Genomic DNA, 7,428 nt, shown 5'->3' on the forward strand with positions numbered 1-7,428 from the left:
GGCCACGTGTGCGTTGCCAGGACCACGTGTGCGTTGCCAGGACCACGTGTGCGTTGCCAGGACCACGTGTGCGTTGTCAGGACCACGTGTGCGTTGCCAAGACCACGTGTGCGTTGCCAAGACCACGTGTGCGTTGCCAGGACCACGTGTGCGTTGCCAGGACCACGTGTGCGTTGCCAGGACCACGTGTGCGTTGCCAGGACCACGTGTGCGTTGCCAGGACCACGTGTGCGTTGTCAGGACCACGTGTGTTTGTGTGTACAGAGAAAAGCACTCAGACGCTCGCATAGAGTAACATGCAAAAATACCTAAAGATCCCCCGTATAGCCCTAACAGACTGTTGGGACAAGTGCTGTTAACGAGTGCCGGCACGGAACAAGGGTGGCCATAACCACGCCCGACTGCCTTTGTCTCCCCAGTGTCGATGTTTGCACACCGCGCCAGTTACTCATTTGAGGCTGAGTCAACCTACGTGATGCCCAGGACCGGTTCAGACAGTCGTCACTGGTGTTGTCGGCCGTGAGCGAGAGTCGAACCCGGGTCGCCGGGTTCGTAGCGCAACGTAGAGCAATGAATCCATGGCGATGCTCAACCAATCGTTTTCCGGAGCAAAATACCTGAACGTCAAAAAAACAAACGCCACGACGGTGCGAGGAGCGAAGCTGCCGGCAGCTGCGTGTTTCGAGCAGCCGTCGCGGTGGAAGTCGAGGGGGCCGCGGTGATGCGGGTGGCGATGCCATCCACCACCCCCTCGGGGAAGGCGTGAACTCGCACCGCGTGAACCACGTGGCCTTGTCCCGCGTGATCCACGTGGCCTTGCACCGCGTGCACCGCGTGAACCACGTGGCCTTGCACCGCGTGCACCGCGTGAACCACGTGGACTCGCACCGCGTGAACCACGTGGCCTTGCACCGCGTGAACCACGTGGCCTTGCGCCGCGTGAACCACGTGGTCTTGCGCCGCGTGAACCACGTGGACTTGCCCCGCGTGAACCACGTGGCCTTGCACCGCGTGAACCACGTGGACTCGCACCGCGTGAACTCGCTCCGTGTGGGTGGACCCTGCCCACTCGACACACCACGCAACCCAAGTGCACTCACATTTAAGAATCGCCCACAGATGACCCAACTAGAAAATCACGCTACAGCACGGCTATTGTCGCCCCCTGCTATGAATCTCACTAAAACCAGATCAGCCGGAATGCGTCCGATCGCGTTGGGTGTCAGAAGCTAAGCGAAGGGATGAGCCTGGTTAGTGGCGAGTACCGGGATGTGGCAGTACAGCAAGTAGGCTCACTTCGCAGACGATGCAATACATGGGATGTGCGCGCGTGTGTGGATTTAATCTGTCTTCGCAGAGCTTTGAGTGCCATCTCCTCTCGGCATCCTTAGGATTTCTCAAGGTTCTCTGGTTTCCTCTCACGTGCCAAGCAATCGAAGATGGAATTGGCTAATGGATTCCCAACGTAATTACAACAACTTTATTATTATTATTACGGGGCTTGCGTCATGTGTTTCACACAACGGTTAATGGCGTTGGCAGCGAGAGCGCGGGGTAGGGGAGACGTCACGCGGCAGGTGTCGCGGTGGCCGTGATGTGACGGCCGGGGAGCGGTGGCGCAGCGGTTAGCGCGCTGAGCTACGACCCCGGCGATCCGGGTTCTATTCCCGCTCACGGTCAACACCGGTGACGATTTACGTGAACCGGTCCTGGGCCTCCCCCTAGGTCGACTCAGCCTCAAATGAGTACCTGGCGCGATGCGATCAGGCGTGATGCTGGCAACCCACCCCCTCGTGTGCCGTTCCGACCTTCATAGGTACTTGCCCTAAAAGTATGTTAAGGCTATACGGGGGATCTTTGCCTTGTTATGTGGTTTAATGGTCTTAGCCTTCGCCTGCTTTTTTATCGGCGTCAGCATCAGACTCGTACACAGGGCCCAAAAGGAACTCGCTTGTCAACCCCCTAATGGCCTGGCTTGGATTCGGCACCTTGTCAAAAAACTTTCCGATGTATTGGCTGAAACAAAAGTTAAAGTTCTCAACATTTTGTAACCTAAAATGTGGGGTGCCCAAGATGTAGAATTTACATAATTATGAATTTTAAATAAGATATCTCATTCGAATTCAGCGCTCTTTCAAGCCTGCGAGCAGGAGATCAAGGGTTTAAAACGAGGTCTCGGAGAAGACGCAGCACAATTTTGATTTAAAGCTTTCGTGACTGCAGGGATTCATATTCTTGGTTCTTTCGGTAAAGTCATGTCGAAGGGAAACAATAAATAATAATGAAATATTATTTTATTTAATAAAATAAAATAAAATATTATTTTATTATTATAAAGAATAATAAAATATTATTTTATTATTTCCCATCACGTCGAAGGGGAAACATAAATAATAATGAAATATTTTATTATTATAAATAATACAATATTATTTTATATTATTATAAATAATAAGAAAATATGATTTTATTATTATAAATAATAAGAAATATTATTTTATTATTTCCCTTCTACGTGACTTTACCTAAAGAACCAAGAATAAGCAGCACAATGTTCCTTTTTTTTAAACCTCTGGTCCACTCGTTCAAACCTGCACATCGCTAGCACCTGCAACCATAACAAATGGCCCATTACACGAACCTCAGCGTTGTTTGGCGATTGAACGGTTTCAAAGAAATGCGCGCACAGAGGAGACACAACGCGCGTCGAAACGCCTCGCAGTCACCCCGAGGCGCGTTGCCTGCTCCCGCTCAGCACCCTTCCTGGGCTGATGAACACGGCGAACCGATATTGTTTTCGATAATCAATACATTTAATTGCATTCCTCCACGCCGCTCGCCCCCCCCCATAAAAAGCATGCATATCTGGGGCATAAATTGTACCCACAAAAGAGTGGTTAACACCGTGTGATCTCAAGCTGACTCCAGGTTACCTGATCAGGGTTAAACAAATGCTGCACCGGAACACATTGATCCGAAAGTGATTTTGGATGCTGGATCTCAAAGTGTGTTTAATTGCCAATTAAATATACGCTTCGTGAGTTTATTAATGTATGTACCTACCCGCTTGTTGTCTCGTCTGAAGCCCCATGGGCTGCTTGAGTAGAGCCTCCCAGCTGCTGAAATTCCAATTGCGCCTGCGTGTTTGGTGTCACGTGTGGCCACATCACCCGAAATGCACCCAACCTCGTCAGATCTGTGTGACTGCCATGCACAGCAGGGTGTTACAGGCTGCTGCAAGGCTATGCGGTGAGGAGCAGAAGGCAGTACAGCAAAAGTGCATAATTGTACGGTGATTATACGCTTCCCACCTCCACCGACTCACACTGAGCAGTGTGGTGAAGGGTGGTCGGTGTGACCTGCAGTTGGAGGTCCTCTGCCACCCGTGGGTTGACAAAGGGCTACACGTGCACAGTTTTGTGCCACCATCCACGTGGCTCTGGCTGTCATTATTTATCCGCTCGTTCACACTGGGAATACTCACCGAGACGCAGGGCTCTTGTTCGGGAGGGTCCTGCCAAGTGTTCCCAGTAGGGGGCGATGTTGCTGCTGCGTCTGATCCCAATTGAGTAAATTGCAGGTAGTTATTGCAGCATTGGGCGGTTCGGCTAATACCAGGGGTTTCAGCTATGGGAAGTAACCAGAGAAGCCGGATAAAACCCCATGGCGAACAGAGTGAGAACAGAGGGCGAATAGAGGACGAACAGAGGGAGAACAGAGGGAGAACAGAGGGCGAACAGAGGGCGAACAGAGGGAGAACAGAGGGAGAACAGAGGGCGAATAGAAGGTGAACAGAGGGCAAACAGAGGGCGAACAGAGGGCGAACAGAGGGAGAACAGAGGGAGAACAGAGGGAGAACAGAGGCCGAACAGAGGCCGAACAGAGGCCGAACAGAGGCCGAACAGAGGCCGAACAGAGGCCGAACAGAGGCCGAACAGAGGCCGAACAGAGGCCGAACAGAGGCCGAACAGAGGCCGAACAGAGGGAGAACAAACCACACTCCACAAATAAAGGCGCCAGAGTCGGGCATCGAACCCAGGCGCCCTTCTCGCCACCGTGCTACCCTGCCGCACATAAAGCCTCCCAAAGCAGTGGCGCCGCGTGGTTGGCATGAGTCCTGGTGGGTTCTGGGGGGGGGGGGGGCTGGTGGGTTCCTGGGGAGTCCTGGGGAGTCCTGGCGTAAGGAATAATGGGGCTCTGTGTTCCCCCCCCCCCCCTGCATACCCCGACACATGGGCTCCCCAGGCCCTTGTTTCTCTCCGTTGCAGTTACACCGCCTGCACACTCGGCAGCTCTGGGCCACCGTCCCAAACACTTCGGCCCCATTTCGCCGATGGGGCTCTCGCTGAGTAACCGCACGGAAATGTTGATGGAATGGGCACAAAATCGAACGTAACGATGGGGAATGATGAGCGACGTGGTGAGTGGACAAAGAGGGGGCCCTCGATGGAGCAAAGCAGCCGCCTTCTGCACAAGCGCGTAGCTCATTCCAGAATGAAAACGCGGTTTTACTCCAACGAGCTGACGTTATTGCTCTTGGCCACCACTGTGTGTGTGTGCATCAGCAATATTTTGATTCCCCTCTGTGTTGTTAGATATATTGTGTTTGTACATGTGTGTGTGTGGGGGGTTGTTGTGTGTGGCAGGGGGGGGTGGTATTGCAGCGGTTAGCGCGCTGTACTACGAACCCGGCGTCCAGAGTTCGATTCCCACTCACGGCCAACACCAGTGACGATTATGTGAACCGATCCTGGGCACCCCCTAGGTTGACTCAGCCTCAAATAAGTACCTGGTGCTGGCCACCCACTTCCCTCGTGTGCCGTGCCGGCCTTCATAGGTGCTCGCTAACAGCACTTGCCCCAACAGTCTGTTCGGGCTAAACGGGGGACGATTATAATCCGAACCAGTCCTGGACTATCACTAGGTGGACTCGGCCTCAAATCCGTACCCTGGTGCTGTGTGTAAACATCGCCACTGGGGAGACAAAGGCGGCCGAGCGTAGTTGCTGGTCACCGGCTTCCCACGTGTCCTGTGTCGGCCTACACAGGTGCTCGCTCATAGCACTTGCCCCAGCAGTCTGTCCATGCTACACGGGAGAGGTATTTGTCTGTGCAATGTATGCGAGTGAGTACGCAGATCATTATTAAGATTTATTAAAACATGTCGCATGGAAAACTCCGCCGAGATAGGACATCTCGTTTGCGAGGGTGTCGATTGACACACGCGAACGTAAAACACGCGGTTTTTTTCCATCGATAACTTACACGGTTTGCATTTATACAAGAAATGTAACACCCCCGTCTAACGCATCACTGCGCGCTGACATGCAGTGAGTCGTGTCCATGGCATCTGGCACCCAATGCTGTGCCTCCCCTAGGTCAACTTAGCCTTAAATAAGTAGTGTCCCTGTTGCGATGCACAACCGTCAATCATTAGCATCATCATCATCATCATCATCTTCGGTCAATGTCTATCCACTGCTGGATGGAGGCATTGCCACACAGTCGCCATCCCTCGTGGCCCTGCGAAGGAAGACGCAGTCCATATCACTCCCCACGCGCGGTGCACGGGCTGCTCTCACTAATCCAGCTCTGACGGCGGTACTGGTCTCGTGTGCGTCATCACTATTGGGGAGACAAAGACGGCTGGGTTTGGTGTAACCCCACACACCGCCCCCTCGTGTGCTCATCCAGCCTTTAATAGGCGCTGTCTAACAACGGTTGTCTCCCAAACGTCTCTAAAGATTATACAGGAAACGTGCAGCTGTGTTTAGTATGAATTCTCGCGCTTACATTGGCACACACAACACACACACGAGCACACCACACACAACACACACACAACAAACACACACCACACACACACATCACACGCACACACACCACACACACAACACACACACAACACACCACACACAACACACACACACAACACACACGCAAATAACAATGCACTGATGCACTCCAACATGTTTTGGCCCGAAGTGAACTCGAATTTGATGCCGAACGTAGCAAAAAAAGAAATATATATAACGCTAACGATGGGAGGTAATGTTCATCACGATGGTGGTAATGTTCGTGAGCATGAACGGCACCGGGGCTCGGATCAGCCGCCTGACGTCGTGGGGGGTAACGCGCCGCTCGCTCCCCGGCTGGGGGGCGGATGGCACGCTGCTGAGCCCCCCCCCCCCCCACGCGCGCGTTCATCTCTCCATGGATGGGGTAGCGTGACGCTGAGTGCGCCGCGCTGCGAACTCCGGCCACCCGAGTTCGACTCCCGCCCGCGGCCACAAACGCCACTGAAGATTTACCTGAAGCGGCGTGCGAACATCGCAACACTCGCGCGCCGCGCCGGCCTGCATAGGTGCAGCTCGCTAACGGCACTTGCCCCAACAGTCCGATAACGCTATACGGGGGATCTTTGTCTTTGTGTTAGGGAGGCCGACTCCGGCCTGAAATTACCGTCTGTTGCGGTGTCTAAATATCAGCAATGGGGAGAAAAAGGTGGCCTGGCGTGGGGGGTGGTGGTTCACCCCGCCCCTTGTTGGCCACAGGGCGGAGGTGACCGTGGTGGTGACCGTGGTGGTGATGGCGGTGGTGATGGTGGTGGCCGTGGTGGTGGCCGTGGTGGTGGCCGTGGCCGTGGTGGTCGTGGTGGTGGCTGTGGTGGTGTTGGTGGCCGTAGTGGTGGTGTTGGTGGCCGTGGTGGTGATGGTGGTGGCCGTGGTGGTGGCCGTGGTGGTGGCCGTGGTGGTGGCCGTGGTGGTGGCCGTGGTGGTGGTGATGGCTATGAACGTGGCTGTCTGTACTCCAGCACGCCGGAGGCGACGAGGATTGGTGGACCACACGGATGTTGTGAAACTCCCTTCCTGTGCGAGTCGAGGTTCACCAGGAGAAGGCAGTGCAGCAAGTTGGCTAATCGCTCATCTGTGCCGATCTAATATGGACATAGAGTGTTGCGCCCTCGCACTCCGATTTCCCCACACGTGTATAAACATTCAGACATCGGCTGAAAACATCTTAAAATGAAATAAACCCTCCTGAAAAAGATCCAGTGTGGTTCTTCTGGATAAATAAACAACTATTGCTGTTTCTGTGTGCTTGCGAACAGCACTTGCCCCAATATCATGTGTGGCCTATACAGGGCCGCGGGGATCTTCACCCTTGTGTGTCAGGAAGGGGGCTGCCACAGTCGTAGCAGCAGCAGCGCTCCGCTCTCGACCTGCAACCACCTCGCTCGGCCGAGGATGGCAGCCCCACCACGGCCGCCCTACACAGGGCGTGTGCCCCCCCCCCCACCCACCTCTAACAAGGCCACACCACTACGGCTGCACTACACAAGGCGTGTGCCCCCCCCCCACCTCTAACAAGGCCACACCACTACGGCTGTACTACACATGGCGTGTGCCCCCCACCCACATCTAACAAG

The sequence above is a fragment of the Lampetra fluviatilis genome, chromosome 18, assembly GCF_964198595.1.
Source record: "Lampetra fluviatilis chromosome 18, kcLamFluv1.1, whole genome shotgun sequence".
In the NCBI taxonomy this organism is placed as follows: Eukaryota; Metazoa; Chordata; class Hyperoartia; order Petromyzontiformes; family Petromyzontidae; genus Lampetra; species Lampetra fluviatilis.